This window comes from Erpetoichthys calabaricus, chromosome 3, assembly GCF_900747795.2.
Source record: "Erpetoichthys calabaricus chromosome 3, fErpCal1.3, whole genome shotgun sequence".
In the NCBI taxonomy this organism is placed as follows: domain Eukaryota; kingdom Metazoa; phylum Chordata; class Cladistia; order Polypteriformes; family Polypteridae; genus Erpetoichthys; species Erpetoichthys calabaricus.
Window position 1 is genome coordinate 308,413,199 of NC_041396.2, and position 22,667 is coordinate 308,435,865.

General features: G+C 40.6%; 1 protein-coding gene across 1 annotated transcript in view; it reads right to left on the minus strand.

The window, feature by feature from the left end:
* The window catches only part of LOC114644451 (tripartite motif-containing protein 16-like), a 193,397-nt gene that overhangs the window by 35,635 nt on the left and 135,095 nt on the right, over positions 1–22,667 (minus strand). The gene's annotated exons all lie outside the window — the stretch shown is intronic.

Below are 22,667 nucleotides of genomic sequence, written 5' to 3' on the forward strand. Positions count from 1 at the left end.
ATGAATTACTTCTTCCATTCCAATGTTTATCTGCCACCCAGCCAAACTGCAATGGGTCTAAATAGTCTTTCAGAAGAAGACTCATAAAGTCCAGGACCAGCCTCTCAATGGTCTTCATGATGAGAGACGTGAGTGCCACTGGTGTGTAGTCATTAAGTTGAAGAGGCGCTCATTTTCTTTGCAACTGGAACAATGCAGGGTGTTTTCCAGGCTGGACAGGTGACAGAGGACACCACAAAGCTGGTCTTCATAGGCCTAGAGAACTCGAAGACTGCTCCCGTCTGGTCTGACAGCTTTTCCCATGTTTGGCCTCCTCAGTTGTCCCCTCACTTGGTCATCAGTTACGGACAGTCCACACTGACGGTCAGTGGTGAACTTATCACCAGATGTATCAGTTGAAGTGCTACGAGTTGTTGATATAGTAAGGATTCTGTTGGGGGACTAGTCATTGAAAGATGGTGGTGGTCATGGAAGGAGGGAAGCTCCATTAGAAAACTGGTTCACAGTGTTAGCTTTGTCCGCATCCCCATAGAGCACCTAAGCCCTGGATTTCTTGAATCCAGTAATTATGCCCAAGCTTTTCCAGACATCGTTTGTGTTATTCTGAGTGAGTTTGTTTTCTATTTTAACTTTTTAAGCTTTCGTCTCTTCACTCAGCTTTTTCTTTAGCACCACACACTGTATGTCCATCAGAGCCTCTTTGTCAGCAGGCTTGAATGCTCTTCTCTTCTTCTCATTCAGGAGACCTTTTAACTCCTTAGTAATCCAGGGCTTGTTGAATGGAAAGCAGCGCACTGTTTTTGAAGGAACAATAGTGTCGACGCAGAAGTTAAGATTGTCTGATGAAGAGGACGAGTCCCTTGATATCGTCCCCTTGGGATTCACACGTCATTTCCCCATCTGTCCTTTAGAAGTTGTCATTCAGAACCATTGCAGCCTGCTTGGCTCTGCATTATTTTTATTTTTTATTAATGATGGCTTAGAAAAAGTGCCGCCTTGCATTTGCAGTTGCATATTTTAAAATTAACAAATGATTCTTCTGATAAACATCAATGTGAATCTGTAGTTTTATATTGTGCCAACTGTGTTTAGCTTCTCAGATTTGTCTTTTCAGGTTGTAGTGCTCCTCTGTTTTTGTTTCCTTTACCAGAAATAGTTTTGACCATTGATAATATTTGTAATTTTACGACTGAAATTATCAGCCAACTTTGGTAGGCTGGTGCCGAGATGCTTGTCGTTTGTTGCTGCACATGATCTTCTTGGGTCGGGGTTTTACCTTAATGCCCCCCGGGGCTTTCCTCTCTTGTTTAAAGACCCTAAACTAGATCAGACTGGTTTCACAATGGTATGTTGGTCTTTTCTCTGTCATTTTCATTACTTTTCATTACATAATAAGCACAATGGCCTACTGAGTGCTGAAGGCAGGTTATTAGGTGGTGTTTCCATTCATTTGTGAGGAGATAAGAGCTTTACATGTGATTGCACTTCTGCATTCTAACCCACTATCTGTTTTGTCTTTTTCTTTTTGTTATCATGTGCCTTATACTGCCTCAGAACAAGTGTGGCGCTGGTATGAAGCAGAATTGGCTCGCAAAAGGCAGTATGAAGAGAAACTAAGAGTTTTAAACTGGGCAATTGAGTGGCAAACCCAAGTTTATCACAAAAGAAGTGATCTGCTTCGTCATATAAGCGCTGAACGAGCACAGTATCAGCGGGATTATGGAAATTAAAGGAGAAGTAAGTAAGGTAAGGATTCAAATTGTCTCCTAATAAAGTCAACTTTAGATTAAAAGCAGATGCCCCAATGCACATTCACTCCCTGTGTTGTTAAGAATTAAAATGGTACATTTGAGCAGTTATGACAAGAACAATCTACTCAGCCCATTAAGGTTGCCAGGTTAATTCTTTAAAATAGCCGTCAAGCCGAGTCAAGTAGCACACTGCTAGGAAATCACTCCATGTAACTCTTACTCTCGGTGTCATATGTCCCCTTAATGAGTGTGCAGTTTCCACCGGTGCTCCCGTATTCCTGTTGGCGTTCATTTCAAAGTGCAGTTCAATTCATTTTATTTTTGTCTAGCGCTCTTCTCTGAGTGCAAGCTCAGAGTGCAGTAATGAGTTTATAGGAAAATTGCAATTATAAAATTTACAAAGTACAAAAAAGAGATTCAGATTTGTTTAAGCTGACAGGAAAGAAAAGAAGTTTGAAGCTGCTGAACATAAATGTAAACTACTCATATTTGTCCGTTTACATAACTGTCAATCTACGGCCAGTTAATGGCACACTAACCCCTTCATCATTGTCAGCACTTCACTCATATGCCACCCCTTAATCTCCATCTCTCTCCCTCTGTCAGTTTATGTCCATTTTTCAGATTTACTCAGCTTGGCTGGTTACCTCCAAATAAAATTCTTAATGAGAATTTGCTGAAATGAAAAAACGTTCAGTTCCTTGATCCTTTCTCCTAAATCTGTATTGCTGATCCTTTTCATTCGTATCCAGATGTCCTCAGTAGCCTATAACCATTTGAAGCAGACACACATTTAATTAATCCTTCACATAAATGCACAAGTAACCCCGCGATTCGGCAGCGAATTGGAAATCCTAGAATGGCAATCAGTTTCTGTTCTGTCCGATATGTGGATGGATGACATATCATGGAGGGCGGGTGCGTCTGGGGAAAATGTCATTTAATCCAATAAGTATATCTGTACTAAAGCGGTTTCGTTTTGTGGAGACGTGAATCTGTTGCCTTCGCTGACACCGACTGCTTGAACAGGTTGTATTGTTTGGGGGCCACCTACTGACTCTGGTAAGCCGCTGCGTCTGACTGTGGGGCGAGCGCCACAGCGCAATATGTGCCTCGGTGGGAAGCCGCTGCGTGAAGACATATCATGGAAGGTATATGCGGTGGTGTGGGTGGTCGCCTCCGGGCGGCTGTACAACCTGGCGTGCACGCTTTACCCCAGGTGTAGTTCACAGGTCATAGTCTCGTTTCTTTGTTTTCTTTGGTTTGAGCCGTAACTCCTTTCGCAAGCGCGTTGTAGGCGCGCGCGTTGTCACAGCATGGACCTGTGGGGATTCCGTACATCCGGTGAGCCCTGCGCCCAGCACCCAGCGCCCTGCGTTGCAGAGCGTTAGTGCGCAGTGTGGACCTCTGGGGTTTCCGTACTGTAGTACAACCTTCGAATCCTCTCGTTTCTTTTTTTGCTCTGTGGCGGGCGGCAGTGCGCGTGCGCCTCGATGTGCCCAGCGCCCTGCGTCCATATCCGGTTTACAACCTTCGGTTAGTAAGATGGATACTCACTGTTCTCTTCATTCTCTCCTTTCAGACTGAGTCAGGTTTCTGTTACTGCTACATGTTCAGAATTATGTGCAGCTACTTGCAACCACAATTAATTCACATTATTCTTGGTTCTTTTAGCATTAATGCAGGCTTTTTGCAATGGGCCACTCATACTGTTTTGCCTTAATGCCCACAGGGTGCTAGACATTAAGCTGTTTTGTAAGCTCTATTTGTACTCATACTACCACCCTACCCTGCCAGTGTGTGAATATATAAACCTGGGCTGCCTTAAGCAAACCAACACACACGCTTTCACAGCACACCAGAGCTCTTGTGATGTGTCCTAGAGGTTCAGGTCTTGTGTGCCCAAAAATCACCCCAGTGTCCCATAAACCTGCATCCTCTGTCACGTATCAGTATTTCAGTCAGGTGATATGGAATTTCCTCAATCTTATCCTAACTTTTCTCAGTTGTCTTCTCTGGTTTTTCTGCTGTGGTGTTTAGTTGCACCACCACTTGATCAAAGTCCTGTGCAGCCGCCTGTGATATTCAAATGAAAGCGCGAGACCCCGACAACCCGTGAGACCCACTGCATCGAATCCTTAAAAACTTGCAGCCTCTTTTTTTTTTCTTTTCTCAAACTTATCTGGAGTTTTCTTTTTTTTATTTTGTTCCTCCCCACTCATCTAACCTTATTATCAGACTCATTTTTAATAAGGACTTTGCAATCAATTAAATTTCTGTGTTATGTCAGTGTGTATTTTTTTTATTTATTCTTTTTCTTTTCTTACATCTGTTCCTTTGATTTCTTGTAAAGCACTTTTGAACTTCATCCTGTGTATGGAAAAGTTTCATAGAAAGAAATATTGTTGTATTTGGACTGGCCCGTTGCCCAGGTGTTCATCTTGTCAGCTCTTCTCAGCTCAGCGGTGCCCACTCCTATTACCTGCTCTTGCTCTGCTCATTATGGGTTTACTGTCCTTTATGGTGGTCTACTCAAGTCTCACTGCCCCTAACCTTCACACCACATGCTTGTATTTCTTTGTTTCCCTCAATACATCTAGGTGGGGTCTGCACACTGATTCAAGTTTAAGAGCCTTGTTCTCCCTAAGCCCCCATGATTTTCATGAGAAAATATTTTAAAAATTATAAAAATTGTGTAAAAGTGTTCATATTCCATATCTAGTTTTGATTATGCTTATTTTTATCAGACAAAAACAAAACCAGATAGTAAACCATGCAGTGTAGTAAGCTTCCACTAACATTAAACTCATATCCAAATCTGTTAACTGTACAGTTCTGTCTGATTGTGACACAAAACTAAACTCCGTAGGAGCTCCATGCCATAATTACTAAAACTAAAACTAATAGATATAAAAATAAAATAGAAATGTCTTTCTGAAATAAAAACTAAACTAAAACTAAAAATACACGTTGAAGGAAAACTAAAACTAAACTGAATTCCCAAATAAGGTCAGAAAAATATAGAAATTAAAACTAATATAAAAAGGCACAACTATAATAACCTTACATAGCTGGTCTCATTAGCGTCCTGTAGACCTTTCTATTCATTTATTTATTTATTTACTTATTTGTGTGTATATATATATATATATATATATATATATATATATATATATATATATATATATATACAGTACTGTGCAAAAGTTTTAGACAGGTGTGAAAAAATGCTGTAAACAAAGAATGCTTTCCCAAATGGAAGTGTTAATCATTTATTTTCATCAATCAACAAAATGCAGTGAATGAACAAAAGAGAAATCGAAATCAAATTAATATTTGGTGTGACCACCCTTTGCCTTCAAAACAGCATCAATTCTTCTAGGTACACTTGCACACAGTTTTTGAAGGAACTCGGCTAGTAGGTTGTTCCAAACATCTTGGAGAACTAATCCCAGATCTTCTGTGGATGTAGGCTTCCTCACATCCTTCTGTCTCTTCATGTAATCCCAGACACACTCGCTGATGTTGAGATCAGGGCTCTGTGGGGGCCATACCATCACTTCCAGGACTTCTTGTTCTTCTTTACGCTGAAGATAGTTCTTAATGACATTGGTTGTATGTTTGGGGTCGTTGTCCTGCTGCAGAATAAATTTGGAGCCAATCATACGCCTCCTTGATGGTATTGCATGATGGATAAGTATCTGCCTGTATTTCTCAGCATTGAGAACACCATTAATCCTGACCAAATCTCCAACTCCATTTGCGGAAATGCAGCCCCAAACGTTCAAGGAACCTCCACCATGCTTCACTGTTGCCTGCAGACACTCATTATTGTACCGCTCTCCAGCCCTTCGACGAACAAACTGCCTTCTGCTACGGCCAAATATTTCAAATTTTGACTCATCAGTCCAGAGCACCTGATGCCATTTTTCTGCACCCCATTTTCTATGTTTTCGTGCATACTTGAGTCGCTTGGCCTTGTTTCCACGTCGGAGGTATGGCTTTTTGGCTGCAACTCTTTAATGAAGACCACTTCTGGCCAGACTTCTCCGGACAGTAGATGGGTGTACCTGGGTCCCACTGGTTTCTGCCAGTTCTGAGCTGATGGCACTGCTGGACATCTTCCGATTTCGAAGGGTAATAAGCTTGATGTGTCTTTCATCTGCTGCACTAAGTTTCCTTGGCCGACCACTGCATCTACGATCCTCAGTGCTACCCGTTTCTTTGTGCTTCTTCAAAAGAGCTTGAACAGCACATCTTGAAACACCAGTCTGCTTTGAAATCTTTGTCTGGGAGAGACCTTGCTGATGCAGTAGAACTACCTTGTGTCTTGTTGCTGTGCTCAATCTTGCCATGACATGAAACTGTCTTCCACAATCTCACCTTGGTAGCAGAGTTTGGCTGTTCCTCACCCAGTTTGAAGCTGTTTCTGTTTCAGTTAATGACTGTGTTTCAACCTACGTGTGACATTGATGGTCATTAGCACCTGTTTGGTAGAATTGGTTGATCAAACCCCTGACTAGAATCCTACAAAATCCCTGACTTTGTGCAAGTGGACCTATAAGAATTGATGCTGGTTTGAAGGCAAAAGATAGGAACACCAAATATTGATTTGATTTAGATTTCTCTTGTTCGCTCACTTTGAATTTTGTAAACCTTCCCCGGAGCGTTAGATGGCAGCCCCCCTGAGTTTTCAGTGGTGCCTAGGACTGGCTCCATGGTAGTTGGAGTTTGGTGCTGCCCTGTTGGGATCCGTAGGCACAGCCAAGGGGGTGCTGCAGCAACTGCTCAGCCCTCATGGGCAGTTCTTCCACCACACCCGGAAGTGCTGCCGGAAGTAGGTCACCAAACACCTGCAGCACTTCCGGGTGCCTTATGTACGGGGCCAGCAGACACTACTCAGTGAGTCAGAGTCGGGAGGAGGGAGACGGAGCTTGGTGGGAGGAGTGGAGGAGGAGAAGAAGAAAAAGAGAAGAAAGAAAGAAAGAAAGAAAGAAAGAAAGAAAGAAGTAGAATTGTGTTGATTATTGTGCTTGGGACTGTGTTGTTGGGCTTGTGGGACATGGGGAAGACGTTTCTATTTTATAAAGAAAGGTGATAATATCTCCCTCTCTTATTCAACAGAAAAATAGAAGAGTAAGCGAGCCTTTTGGACCACCTGCAGACACTCAATAACAATGGCAGTCTTTCCAGCCCCACCTGATGACTTCACTTCCAACTTCAAGTTATCCACGTCATTTCCGCCCTTCAGTTGTTTCCCAATTATCTGTCCTTTACATGTTCTGAAAAGAAATTAAAACAAACATTAATATTAAATTGCTATTTCAAGTTCTGTTTATTCTTATTATCAACTTGGCTACTTTGTTATTAGTTTACATAATAAATAATATTCATTGTATTCTTTGATTGGGATCCTTATTCTGTTTTTTGGTGGGTGTTAGAAGTGATTCTTGTTAAAGAAGGTAACCCATGCAGCCCACAAGACACCCTTTCAAATGTCCACTTACCACCCATGCATGAACCTCAGCGCTGCCATCACCCCACCAGAATCAGCCCGTCACTGTCAGAGACTTCAAATCAGAATCATCCTGATTCTCTCTGCTGATCATTGCATGAACCGCATTAATCTTCACCTCAATGACGTCTTCTGACGTGTCTCTCAGTGTCCTTGTCACTTTCATCCTTCATCAGGATGTTCTTCCTGAGTTCATCGCTGAAAAGTAAAGAGGAAAACTCAGATAACGGAAGGCAATCCTACAAAAGCTCACTCCTCCATTACCCAAGATCATCTTCAGCCCCACTTACTGAGGGCGACAGAGTCAAAGACTTGAATGATTGGCTCCCCTCCAGTTCACCTCACTTGCTGCTACAAGTCCTCCTGGAGATCCGCCTGACAGTGGCTTTGGTGACATCTCCTTAGTGACTCCACTAACACAGCGCTAACCAGTGTGCCCCTGGCAGCCGACAGAAACTCAGGCTTTTTTTTGTTTGTTTTTGTTGATTTTTTTTAAATCGCACAACATTCCATACAAATAAATCAATTTTTACAAAAATCGGATTGAAACAAATCAACCCCACCCCTGAGAAAGAGAGCTAGGTCAGCAGAGTAAAACTTAAAGGTAGTAAAAATAAGTAAATAGATAAATTAATAAGTGAATAAAGATAAATAGAGAAGAAAAAAAATATGGGGGAGAGAATCTGCTTCCTTGGTACTTTAAAAGCTTATTCTAAAATGTTATTTATTTGATCCTGCCAGGTTTTCAAAATGTTCTGCACAGATCCTCTAAGTGAGAATTTTATTTGTAAATAACATCAGTTACCCACTGACTTAAAAGAGGAGAGTTAGGATTTTTCCAGTCTACGTGCCAGTAGTGTAGTAAAGGCCATTCCAGTTTGTTTGTCCTTCTCCACTTGAAGCCCCTTTGTGAGCCCCCCAAACACAGCTGTTAGTAGATTAGGAGGGATTGTGACACCAAGGCTGTCTGAAAGGCACTTAAAGATTTTGGTCCAGAATGATGTTAATTTGGTGCAGGTCCAGAACATGTGACCCAGTGAGGCTGGAGCTCGATTGCAGCGTTTGCAGGTTGGATCTTGGCCTGGAAACATTTTGGACAGTTTTAAGCGAGACAGATGTGCTCGATATATAATTGTGAGTTTAATAAGTGTATGCTTTGCGCATATGGAGGTCGAGTGGATTCTCTGCATTGCTACCTTCCACTCCTTTTCTGAGATGTTGAGTGAGAGATCCTTTTCCCACTGTCCTCTTGGACCTTTGAAATGGAGGGACTGTAAAATGGTTTTATATATTACAGAAATGCTGTCTGAGTCCTCAAGACTGATCAATATTTTTTTCCAGTATAGAGGTAGGTGGGAGGTGAGGAAAATTGGACAGATTCTGTTTATCAAAGTTACTAATTTGAAGGTAGTGAAAGAAATGTGTTGCTGGAAAGTTAAAGTTGGAGTGTAATTGTTCGTAGGATGTGAAGACGTTATCTATGTACAGATTTCTGAGTGATTTAATCCCAAATGTTTTCCAGACATTAAAAACTGCATATGTTTGAGAGGGTGGAAAAACGTGGTTATCGCGCACAGGTGCGAGAGATAAAAGCTTCTCTATCTTAAAATGCTTCCTACATTGGTTCCATATTCTGAGTGAGTGAAGCACCATTGGGTTGTTAGTATATTGGTGATGACTTGTAATTATTGGGGTACAAAGCAAGGAATATAAAAACGTACTGCAGGATTTTATTTCTATTGCAGGCCAAGCCTGTGTATGTTCATCTATTTGTGTTCATGTCCAATTTTAATAGCTTTTATGTTTGCTGCCCAGTAATAAAATTGAAAGTTAGGTAGAGCCATGCCACCTTCCACCCTAGGTCTTTGTAGGGTCGACCTTTGGACACGTGGATGTTTTGAATTCCAAATAAATTAAGTTATGGTTGAATCTAATTGCTTAAAAATGATTTATTGATTTATATTGGAATGTTTTGAAATAAGAAGAGAAGTTTAGGAAGTATATTCATCTTAACAACGTTAATTCTTCCAGCTAAAGTGAGATGAAGGGTTGACCATCTATGCAAGTCTTGCTTAATTTTTTTCATACAGACAGCAAAATTTTTTTGATAAAGAGCTTTATGTTTACTTGTGGTGTTTACCCCTCGGTATTTAAACTGATCTGCGATGATTAAAGGGAAGGTGTCCAATCTCATATTGTGTGCTTGAGAGTTCACTGGAAAGAGCACACTTTTATTCAAATTGATTCTGAGACCAGAAATCTTTTGAAATTCTGTTAGTGCTGTTAGGACTGCAGGCACAGTATTTTGTGGATCTGATATATACAGTACCATATCATCTGCATATAGAGAAATGTTCTGTTCAAGTCCTTCTCTGATAATCCTCTTTATCTCATAAGCATTTCGACAGCGAACTGCCAGTGGCTCAATGGCGATTGCAAAAAGCAGTGGTGACAAGGGGCATCCTTGTCTGGTACCACACTCTAGTTTAAAGTAGTCTGAATTAATGTTGTTAATGCAAACTGAAGCTTCTGGATTGGTATACAGTAGTTTGATTCATGCACAAATATTCAGGCCAAACCCAAATCTCTCCAATGTAGTGAAGAGGTAGTTCCACTCAACCATGTCAAATGCTTTTTCTGCATCCAACGCTCATAATATCTCTGGGGTGTTTGACTTTGCGGGTGAATATATTACATTAAACAGGCGTCGAAGATTGGAAGCTAAGTGTTGGCCTTTAATAAATCCAGTTTGGTCTTGTGATATCACCAAAGGGAGCACTTTCTCCATCCTTCTAGCTAGGACTTTGGAGAGTATCTCAACATCATTATTCAGAAGTGAAATTGGTCTGTATGATGCACATGGTAATAAGTCCTTATTTTGTTTAGTTATGAGGGTGATTAATGCTTGGCAAAAAGTTTGAGGTAGAATTTTATTGTCTCTATCTTCTATAAACATTGCTATTAAAAGGGGAGCAAGCTGAGTGGAGAATTTCTTAGAAAATTCGGCAGAGTAGCCATCAGGGCCTGCTGCTTTCCCACTCTGAAGTGACTTTATAGCATCTAGTAATTCTGATAGCTCCAGCGGTTTATACAATTCCTCTGAACTGAGAGTATCTAGTTGTGGTATCTGTAAAGCATCCAGAAATGCTTTAGATTGTGTCTTGTTGTCTTTAAACTCAGTGGAATATAAGGACTTATAGTAGTCTCTAAATGTGTGCATTATATTTTTATGGTCAATGACTTTGTCTCTGTTTGTGGTTGGTGATTGCTGAGATTGCATTGCGAACTTCTTGCTGTGGATTTGTTGAGCTAAGATCTTATTAGCTTTCTCTCCTTGTTCATAGTAATGATGTCTCGATTTAAAAATGAGTTTTGCAGTTTCTTTAGTTGAGGTTGAGCTGTGAATGCAGAGCCTGCCTTTTCCCATGAAGAGCCTCACTTGGACACCTGGCATGCTCTTGGTCTATTCTAGTAATTTTGCTGGTTAGCTCTGATACCTTCTAGGTTTCCAATTTATTTCTGTGAGAAAGATATGAGATAATCTGTCCTCTTAAGAAGGCATTCAGGGTTTCCCAGAGTGTTCCTGTAGAGACCTCTGAGCATGTATTTGTCTCTAAAAAAACTGATTTGTTTGGATATAAATTCTGTACAGTTCTCATGTGCTAATAAAAGTGGGTTAAACTTTAATTTGGAATCTTTCATTTCCTCGTGTGCTGCCTCTCCGTCAGTCTGTCTGTCTGATACTCTCTGCCTCTTTCCTTCACACAGACGATGACAGAGTTATGGTCAAATTTGTGTTTTATTCATTCTGCAGTGTTATTTTGGCTGAGTTTCTCTTCTGGTTTTGCTCTACGCCTACAGCCTTTGGGCTCAATGCCCACCAGTTTCCCTTTAACAGCCATCTTTTGATGTTACACAGGACTGGTTTGGATGCCCAGGATACTCACCATTTGTCCAAAAACTTTGTTCATTTTATACTCCTAATTTGTCTCAGTATTTCTCTTTCTTTATTGGATATTTTTTCTTTTATTCTGCATTTTTATTGCGTCTCATTGCAGCACTGGTCGCTCCAGAACTCACACTCTCATCTTTAATTCTCCGATTAGTAACAAAATGTGGCACCTTAGGAATAGATAAGAGTGAATTAAAAACTGAGAGAGATAAGAGAGTGGGAGATATAGAGAAAGAAAAGAGTGGAAAAAGACAAGAGGACAGAGAAAGGAGAAAGTAACAACTGAAAGTGGGCCAACACATGGGTGACAGAGTGACAGACACACAGTCACACCAGGAGAGGACATGAAGTGTCAAAGATACTCGTCAGGTTCATCAAATCAATTAGAACACAAACTCACCTGTAAAAACTCGTCACCGCTCAGCACTTCAGGCAACTGCAGGAGGAAGATTGGAGCTTCAGGACTGTAAAGAAGACGTTTGGTGACATCGGTGTGCAGTAATTACTAAAACACGGTGGTTCAAGTGTAACACAAACTGAGGAGCAGTGTGACCACCAGACGGTGATCCAGCCGTCCAAACCCCGACACAGACTGATGCTGACATGAGTTTGCCACACAACACACGTTTATTCACGTGGGAAGCTCTTTTTGTTTTGCTTGTTCCCCACAACACAGCACAGTTCCCAAGCACCAAAGCACAATAGAACACAGTCCTTTTGTTCTTCGTTCATTCATTCTTTCCTTCTTTCTTTCGCTTTCTCTTACTCCTCCTCTGGTCAGCTTAGTCAGACACATTAATCAATATTCCTTAAAGGCTGCCGTCATAAAGCCCCTTCGCCCCTTGCTGACCCCACCACACTGTCATGTTGCTCTCTCCCTCTTTTATGCATTTCTTTTTATATCCTGAATGTTTCATTTTTGTTGCTAGTTAGATCCTCTTACATTCTCCTTTTCTAACTTATTCTTGACACACAGCTTATGGATGTGTTTGATTTGCACTAACGGTTATCCTTTTTATTATTGTGATGTGCACAAATTGACCCCCTGAATTAGTGACAGTGTCCTTTCACACAATTGACACACAGGATTCAGCCTATGCTGGGGTTCTGGAACAGAGGGTCCGGCTGTTGGTCGAGCCTCGGGCTCAGGGGGAGCCAATGCAGATTTCCTCCTGCTCATGGAACACTGGGCCAGCTTTTTACCTTCACAAGGATTCTGGAGGTTCATGGGAGTAGGCCCAACCAGTCTATATGTGATTTGGGGACTTGGAAAAGGCACAGAGCCGTGACCTATAAGGGGCTTCTGGGGTACGGGGCCTGTTATTGTGGTCTATTCAGCCCCTGAACCACCGGATTGAGTATTTGGTTCAAATTGCCAGCAGTAAATCAGACTCATTCTCGGGGCGTGTGGACTCCACGATGGCTGCCCTGTGTAAGTGAATCAGTTCATGGACTTACTGACAAGTGGCATTACGTGACTATGAACATCTCTGCGCTACTTTAGTGTTCGAGGTTTACTGAAGCAGAATTCATACTTTTTATAACTGATGATTTTAACATTGTGAAACATTCCTTTTAGGGTTTTTTAATTTTTTTATTACAGTAACTTCTTGTTGACAAAAATGATCAATGAGGACGAATGGCATAAAAATTTAAACGTGACATATTATTAATTCTTGCAATTTATCAAATGACAGTTTAGCTGTTAATGTTTTACTATTTTGTAATGAACGTGTAAGATTAATTTAAATGGCATTGACCTAAAAATGCAGCAACATAAGATATCCTCAAAAAATCCTGTCACTGACATCAAAAGGTGGTAATGAATGCCATAATTGAAATCTCATTTATTATTAGTCTTGGTCTCTTCAATGGATAGTTTAGCTTATAATGGGTTACAATTTTATCATTAACACACAAGATTTTTTAAAGAAGAATTCAGCGACTTTAGATATGCTAAAAAACATATTCCTGTGCCCCTGCTCTAAGGTGGTGTTTCTCATCGAACCCGAGTTGCATGAATTCTCAGTGTTCACCAGCCTGCCAAGCTTCATCTTCACTCTGGTAAGGAGTGGGTTAACAGGCGACAGTTGCCTCGGTTACCAAGCATGACTTGCCATAATCCTCGTTGGTGGAACCAGAACTGGCTCAGATAAGACCACTTCCTCAGTTTAAGTGAGGGGCTTCATGGAGCACCCCTGGTCAAGATGTGTGGGCCTGAAAGACGGCATCATCTACTGGTCTGCTAATGTCAAACGACAGCTGCAGTGGGCCTAGTGGTCTGACGACGTGAGTGTCGCTGGTCACTCAGCTGCTTTACTTTGGCTGTTTTCATAACTTGATGAGGGTCACCCAAAAGTCCATTTCTCTGTATATTTTTATAATTTTTATTTGAATTGTATTTAACCAGAGCACAGACTGAGTCTTTTGGCCATCAATTCATAGTCATCCAATAGTCCGTCCATTTATCGTGACGTGCATTTCATGAACCTCATTCCTTTATTTCAGGAAGCTGGGATCCATGCTGGCATCTTCTTCAAACTGAATCCAAAGGTAAAAAATGGTATGTTGAGAGTTGGAGGAAGACTCGACAAAGCCGCAATGCCAGGCTACGCTCACCAGGACCCAGCAATTCTCCACAAACGTTCACGTGTTGTCCATGACAGCACATTCACCAAGAAAACCAGCACTGGACAGAGCCGTGAATAAACGATGTCAGCTGTAAGAAACAGCCAATAACTGATAGGAGACGTTCCTATGTATCTGCTTGTGTTTTGATGGTTGAATCGATATTTAGTGGCAATGAATACTTTGTGGCCCTTATTAAAATAAAATGTAGTCATTGTCTCTGCTCCCATGTAAAACTTCCTAATGTTTGGGCAAAATTTACCCTTAACAAGTTTCCAAGTGTTGTCCCCGTGTTCTTGATGAACTCATTTTAAAATAACAGTCTCGATCCACTGGACTAATTCCCTTTATAATTTTAAACTCTTCAGTCAGGTCACCTCTTAATCTTCTTTTGCTTAAACTGTAAAGGCTCAGCTCTTTTAATAATTCCTCCTAACTCATCCCCTGTAGCCCTCAATCAGCCTTGTCACTCTTCTCTGGACATTTTCTTGTGCTGCTATGTCTTTTTTGTAGCCTGGAGACCAAAACTGCACTCAGGACTCCATATGAGGCTTCACCAGTGTGTTATAAAGCTTGAGCAGAACCTCCTGTGACTTGTACTGCACACATCAAGGCGCTATATAACCTGACATTCTGTTAGCCTTCTTAATGGCTTCTGCACACTGTCTGGACGTCTATAGCTTAGAGTCCACTACGACTCCTAAATCCTTCTCATTATGTGTACTCTTGATTTTCAGACCCCTATTGTGTATTCAAACCTAACATTTTTACTTCCTTTGTGTAATTCTTTACATTTACTGACATTAAATTTCATCATCCACAAATCTGCCCAAGCCTGTCTGCTGTTCAAGTCCTTCTGTGATGATATAACGGATATCAAATTATCTGCTAATCCACCTATCTTGGTATCATCTGCTGACTTAACCAGCTTGTTCCTTATATTCCACTCTAAATCATTTCTGTATATTAAAATTAGCAGCGGCTCCATCACTGACCCCTGCTGGTCACCACTCTTAACATCAGTTAGTTCTGATGAGGTTCCTCACACCATCACCCTCTGCTTCCTGTGTCTGAACCAATTCTGCCCCATCTACAAACATCACCCTGAACTCCCACTTCTTTTAGTTTGATGCCCAACCTCTAATGTGACACCTTATCAAACGCTTTCTGGAAGTCCAGATAAATACCATCATCTGCTCCACTCTGGTCGTATCCTTTTGTTGTCTCCTCATAGAATTCCAGCCTGTTACTAAAACACGACCTCCCTCGTCTGACCCCACGCTGACTGTTCAGTTAAACTCCTGTTTTTGCCATCTGCTGCTCAATCTTATCCTTAATAATTCCTTCCATTAATTTTCCTGTGATGTCTCATGTTAATAAGCTTACTGGCCTATAGTTGGATCTGCCCAGTCACCCTTTTTATGTAATGGGATGATATTTGTCATTTTCTAGTCCTTTGAATCTCTCCAGTGCGCAGTGACTTCCTAAAAATATGTGCCAAGGGTTTCTATCTGTACTCACTGGCCTCCTTAAGAACTCGAGGGTAAATATTATCTGGTCCTGGTGATTTGTTTGATTTCAGCCTATTTAATCTCAGCAGCTCTTCTCTCTCTACAACTTCCAAATCCCTCAGTATCTCCTTAGTAGTCCCTGTTACCGCTGGAGGTTTTCCACTTGCTCACTTGTGACGACCTCAGATAAATGTAAGTTTAGGGTGTCTGCTGTTTCACTGTCTGTATCTTTGAATTGCTCTTTACTATTCCTGATGCACTTGACCTCCTCCTTGACTGTTCTTTTACTACTAAAATACTGAAAGAATCTCTTAGGGTCGTCTTTCGCCTTATCTGCTATATTCCCCTCATGCTGTCTTTTAGCCTCCCTTATATCCTTCTTAATGGCTGCCCTCATGTTCTTATACGCTCTGTGATTCACTTTGCAGTCATTAGTCTTATATGCCTTATAAATTAGTTTTGTGCTTTGCAGCTTCTTTTTTAAATCTTTTTAATCCACCATGGAGTTTTTTTTTAGTTTCCTATTAATTCCAATTTTAGGTATGTATCTGTCCTGCATTACATGTCAAACATTTCTATACAATACAATACAATATAGTTTATTTTTGTAGAGCCCAAAATCACACAGGAAGTGCCGCAATGGCTTTAACAGGCCCTACCTCTTGACAGCCCCCTAGCCTTGACTCTCTAAGAAGACAAGGAAAAACTCCCAAAAAAACCTTGTAGGGAAAAAATGGAAGAAACCTTGGGAAAGGCAGTTCAAAGAGAGACCCCTGTACAGGTAGGTTGGGCGTGCAGTGGGTGTCAAAAGAAGGGGGTCAATACAATACAATGCAGTACACAAAACAGAACAATTCCTCAATATAGTAAGAAATAAAAAATATAAATTTTAGAAGTACAGAGCAGAATTTAACAGTAGATGATATCACATAATAAGCTTTGGATATTTTTAGAGTCCTGGAGACCTCATCCTTCAAGCTGCCTCCCCCATTTGGCCATTCCACGGCTGAAACAGTGCTGGGCCAGCCAATCCAATGAAAGGACCCCTCTTTCCCACGATTCCTGCGATCCTCCATCTGGGATGACTTTACCTTAGGCAGGCAAAATAACTTGGCAGGTGGGCCGTGCCACATTTGAGTACCGAGAAGAGAAACAGAATAGGTGAGGGTTAGTATCCAATTCTAACTATCATGTTACTTATGTTTAAGTGCTAATGACTAACAACAGAGATGCAGTCTGTACAGTTAATCAGCAGCTCTAGTCAGGGTGTGCTAAACTGAAGTAGTGAGTCTTCAGCTGGGATTTAAAAGCTGAGACCGAAGGGGCATCTCTTATAGTAGCAGGCAGACCATTCCACAGTTTAGGGGCCCTGTAACTAAAAGCTCGACCCCCCACTGTTATTTTATTAATCCTTGGAATCATAAGCAGATCAGCATCTTGAGATCTTAATGTGCGCTCAGGTTTGTAAGTCATGATAAGTTCAGACAAGTAAGACGGACCTTGGCTATTTAATGCTTTATATGTTAAAAGGAGGATTTTGAAATCTGCCCTAAACTTAACCAGAAGCCAGTGTAAGGATTTAAGAACTGGAGTTATGTGTTCGTATTTTCTTGTTCTTGTAATAATTCTTGCAGCCACATTTTGTATTAACTGGAGGCTGTATAAAGAACAGTTTGAACATCCAGTGAACACCGCATTGCAGTAGTCAATTCTACTAGAGATAAATGCATGAATTAGTTTCTCAGAATCCTGTTTATTTAAAAAGCGCCTTAATTTCCTAACATTTTTAAAGTGGAAGAAACATGTTTTGGACAACTTTGTAATATGCGCTTTAAATGACATGCTAGAGTCAAAGATAACTCCTAGATTGCAGGCTGATTCAGTAAAATTAATTGGGATTCCAACTGAATTAAATGATGACAAAATATTGTTGTGATCAGTGTCATTCCCTCCAACAATTAACATCTCTGTTTTATCTGTATTTAAAGACAAGTAGTTCTCATTCATCCACTCCTTTAATTCGCTAACACAACTAATTAAAGACAACATCGGAGAAACTTCATTTGATTTAAATGAAAGGTATAACTGGGTGTCATCTGCATACGAGAGAAAATTAACATTATGTTTCCTAATGAGAGATCCCAGTGGAAGCATGTAAAGTGAAAACAGTAAAGGTCCCAGTACTGAGCCCTGTGGGACACCATATCTCACTTCTGTGTATAATGATGGAGTCCTGTCAGCACATTTCTGTACATATTGCAATCGATTTGATAAGTAAGAACTAAACCAAGTGAGCATGGTGCCTGTAAGCCCAACATCATTTTCTAGCCTGTGCAGTAAAATAGAATGGTCGATGGTGTCAAATGCTGCACTTAAGTCCAACAACATAATTACAGTGGAGTTTCCTTCATCAGAGGATATCAGAATGTCGTTTACAACCCGCGTTAGTGCCGTTTCTGTACTATGACCAGTGCAAAAACCAGACTGGAATTTGTCAAATAAATTGTAATGCGTAAGGTGTGTCTGAAGCTGACTGGCGACTACTTTTTCTAGTATTTTAGAGAGAAACGGTAAATTTGAAATAGGCCTATAATTATTTAGTATATTTGGTTCAAGGTCTGACTTTTTAAGTAATGGTTTAATGACCGACACTTTTAGTGCATCTGGTACTGAGCCATGCAATAATGAACTATTGATAATGTTTAGGATAGGCGCTGCAAGAACATCCATTGAACTTTTTACGAGTTTTGTTGGCACTGGATCAGGGAACAAGTAGTGGGCTTCATTTTTGAAATTAAAGTTAAGACTTCCTGCTCAGTTACAGGATTAAAATTACTAAAGTGCTGAGTGCAATGTGAGACAGGGTCTGCTAAGCTAGTATTTGGTTTGTACTGTGATGCAGAGATCTGGGATCTTATATTTTTAATTTTCTCATTGAAGAAGTTCATAAAGTCTGTACTGCTAATATCTGTTGGTATTTTGCACTGTTGATCTGAATTTCCATTTGTTAATTTAGCCACTGTTCTAAACAGTACCCGAGGATTTTTATTATTGCTGTCTATTAATGTAGAATAGTATTCTGAGCGAGCTTTAAAGAGGGCTTTTTTATATTTATTAACACTCTCTGTCCATACAATTTGAAAGACCTGTAACTTGGTTGTTCTCCATCTGTGCTCCAGTTTTCGACACTCTAATTTAAGAGCTCAAGTGTTTTCATTAAACCAGGGAGAGTTTCTATGTGCTGTGATCACTTTTGTTTTAAGGGGAGCCACTGTGTCCAGAGCATCTCTCAAGGTCACATTATAATGTGATGTTAGCTCATCTAAATTGTTTTCCACGTTTACATTTGATGTTAACTGATCTAAATGGTTTTCCACAATTACACTCGACTTACTCAAAGTATCTATAAATTTTGAAGCAGAATTACAATCTAGATGTCGCACTGTCTTTGTTTTAATCTGGAAGTGTGTTGGCAAGGGCAGGACTAAATCAAATGTAATTAAGTAGTGATCAGAAATAACTTCATTTAATGGAGTAATATTTAAATTTTGAATTTCAACTTTGTAAGTTATAATTAAATCTAATGTGTGGTTATGATTATGAGTTGGACCTTTGACATTCTGACAGAATCCTACTGAATTTAACAAATAAGTAAAACATTTGCTAAAAGTGTCAGTTTCCACATCAATGTGTACATTAAAATCTCCCATCAGTACTACGTGATCATAATTTATAGCCAAGTCAGATAAAAGGTTGCTAAATTCAGTCATGAACAATGAATATGGCCCTGGTGGTCTGTAGACTAGCACTATAATTGTGTTGGAATCTGTTTTAATATTTAAAATGAATGCTTCAAAGGATGTAAAGTTGCCTACATTTTTAGAAGTGATTTGCATTTTGTTACAATGAATTATTCCAAGGCCTCCTCCTCGACCTGAATCTCTAGACTTATGAAGGAACGAGTATCCATCTGGTGACGCCTCAGCTAGGGGGACAGTGTCACGTTTACTAAGCCAGGTTTCAGTGAGAAGACACAGATCAGATTTTGTACTTAATATAATATCATTTACCAAAACAGCTTTAGTGCCAAGAGAGCGAATGTTCAATAAGCAGCATTTAAAACTGTATGCTTCTTTCTGAATTGGTGATATACTTTTTGTTTTAATTTGAAGTAAATTTCTATTACAGATGCCCCTGGTGGAGGGTCTGGTTTATCCCTTGGTCTAATTATACACCTTATTTTTTGGTTATCAATTAATTTAAGGTTTGTATCAAGACTAAATTTACTGGATGCCCCAAGACAAGGATTATGGGTAACAGCTTCAGGAAAGTAACAGGTGGGATAAACAACAGCCTGTGATTTAAGATCACATGACTGCGGCCTGGATGGTGCTCTAATCAGTCAACCAGGCAGTTTTGCTGCCATATTTTGGGATAATACATAAGATCCCCTCCAGTTAGGATGAAGACCATCTCTTCTGAAAAATCCAGGCCTTTCCCAAATATCATCCCAATTGTTCACAAATGCTATGCTTTTGTTTGCACACCAGGTTTCTAGCCAGCAGTGAAGGGAATGCAATCTGCTATAAATCACATCCCCTCTATATAATCTTGGTAAGGGGCCAGATACAACTAAATTCCGACATTTTCTTTTAGCTTTGATGCAAAGAGAGATGAAGTTCCTCTTTAATACCTCAGATTGCTGTAAATAAATATCATTAGTGCCGACATGTAGCAATAAGGTAGATACTTCATCGTCGGCGACACGGTCCAATGCGGCCTCTATGCCAGAAATCTTGGCCCCTGCAAGGCACTTAACATGAACTGCTGGCTTAACAAAGTTTGGAATTCTAAGATTCCGCACTATGGAATCACCAATTATGAGCACTTTCTTATTCTCATTTTCCACAGGCGTGCTGCGGAGTGCTGAGAATCTGTTCTGGGTCCGAATTGGTGACCTGAGTGACGGGGGACTACATTTTGGATTCTTAGACCCCCGTCTTACTGTTACCCACTCGCCCTGTGGCTGAATTGATGCTGCTGACATTGGCCGCGCACTGACTACAGTGGGACCTGGAGAGACTGAAGCCGATTCAGATGTAGCCGAATTGTCTAAACAAACCGAGTCAATCCAATTTTCGGTTTGCCTAATCGCTATCAGGTTCCTAACGCGGTCCTCCAATTCACGTATTTTCCCGACCAACTCTAAATTAACTAAACACATTTGGCAGGTGAAGCTGTCTACACTGTCGGCCGGAAAACCTGAACTGTACATGCTGCAGGACACACAACATATAAACTTGCCCTCAACGGGCAGAGAGCAGATGGAACTTACGTTTAGTGGTGATGTCGTCATCTCCGTTTTTTGAAGTAACTTAAGTGCTTTCCGCGTTCAGCTGAATCACTAAGAGACCGTCGGCTTTAAGTTACCACCACCCGCTGAGCGGTTGACTTTGATTTCTCACTGCTGGTTATTTCTACTGGTCAGCTGCCGGCTTTACTTCAGAAGAACTTGCTTGGGTGTTTGCGAAGGGCTACGTGCCTGTGGGAGACGCCGCTGCTCTGTGCTTCCGCTCGCTGCTCTGTTCCACTGCTCCTCGACTGTCTCCACACTTAACAGCTTATCCCAGTCTATCCTACTTAGACTTTGTAACATCTTCTCAAAATCAGCCTACTAAAGTTCAACTTAACAAGTTTAGTCTTTGCAGCTTCACTCTTACAAAATGCTGAGAATTGTATGACATTATGGTCACGTGACCCTAGTGGTCCAATCACCTCTACACCCTCAGTTCTATTCTACACTAAATCCAGACAGGCTTCACCCCGTGTTGGTGCTTTAACATGCTGTGTTCACAAACAGTCACTGATTACTTCTGTAAACTCCTGCTCTTGTGCTCCTCCATCTGCAAGGTTATCCCTGTAAATATTTGGATAATTCAAGTCCGCCACGACTATGATATCTCACTGTAAACTTGCCATGAGTGCCAACATGTGCCACATGCTATAGTGCCTACAGTTGCACTCATAATGGAGAGCACCACTTATCTGCTTAATAACCAATTTCACAGCTGGACACTTAGGGGAAAACATTCACGCAGTATCAACATATTATTTGTTACACACCTCATATTTTTCAAAATAAAAAAAGATTTTTACTTTTACAATTTTAAAAATAAATGGATCATCAATTAGGAGTCATAATATCTTCAGAAGTCAAGTCAATCAGTTTTATTGTCATGCCATCCTTACACCACACTGCAAACAAAAAGTAAAGCACATTTCAACCATCTCACTATACTTAATTATTAACAAAACTTTACTTAAAATAAATGTTCTTTTAGCATATGGAATCTTACATAACCTAACAAAACTCACTGGCTTAAAAGGTTATGTCAATATTAATATATTATTAGATCTGACCAAATCCTGAACACTTGAGCTTTTCCAGGTGTGTAATATTGAAAGTGGCCACTAGTGGGAGCAGCTTACTAACAGAAGAGTCAGCTGATCTCACAGCCCTGAAAGCCATGTGACTGACTATGTGATCGCTTCACCTTTTGGGTTCTCATTAAAATGATAAATGAACTGATGTTTGCTAACATTTAAATACATCTGTTCAAGTATTTTATAACACTTAAATTGCTATGTTTTTAATATATTTTTACTTTTTTTTGCAATCCACTGTACACATTTTTTCCACCTTCTGAGATTTGATGACTCAGGCGCCACCGCGAGTGACAGCCTTTCCAGCAGCTCCGTGTACGACTTTTATCTTTCTACCTTTATCACTATTTCACTGATCACTCCTATCACTTTCTTTTATGTAGACTCGTTCCCTGGACACTTTTTACTACTTTTTACTACTTGAACATGGATTTTTACATGCTGAGACTCATCTATTCAGGTAGTCAACTTCAAGCGCTGAGAACAAATGCCAGTGTTGGTGTGGTTCTCTATTTACCTGACCAGGTAAGAAGGCCGTATCGTGGCAGCAGACCCGGCGCTAAGCTAAAGGCTAAGTGGCTAGCGAGGAAGTGTCGATACAAGCTATCGGTGCCTTCTGTGATTCTGGGGTATGTGAACTCACTACCAAATAAGATCGATGAACTGGCTGTGCTAATGAAAAATGTCAGAACCTACAGAGAATGCAGTTTGTTGTGATTTTGCGAAACGTGGCTAACTACCACCATCCCAGATGCTAACGTGGAGCTACCCGGGTTTAGCACAGTTAGAGCGGACAGAGACGCAAATACCTGTGGGAAGTGGAAAGGAGGAGGACTCGCTCTCTATGTTAATACACGGTGGTGCAA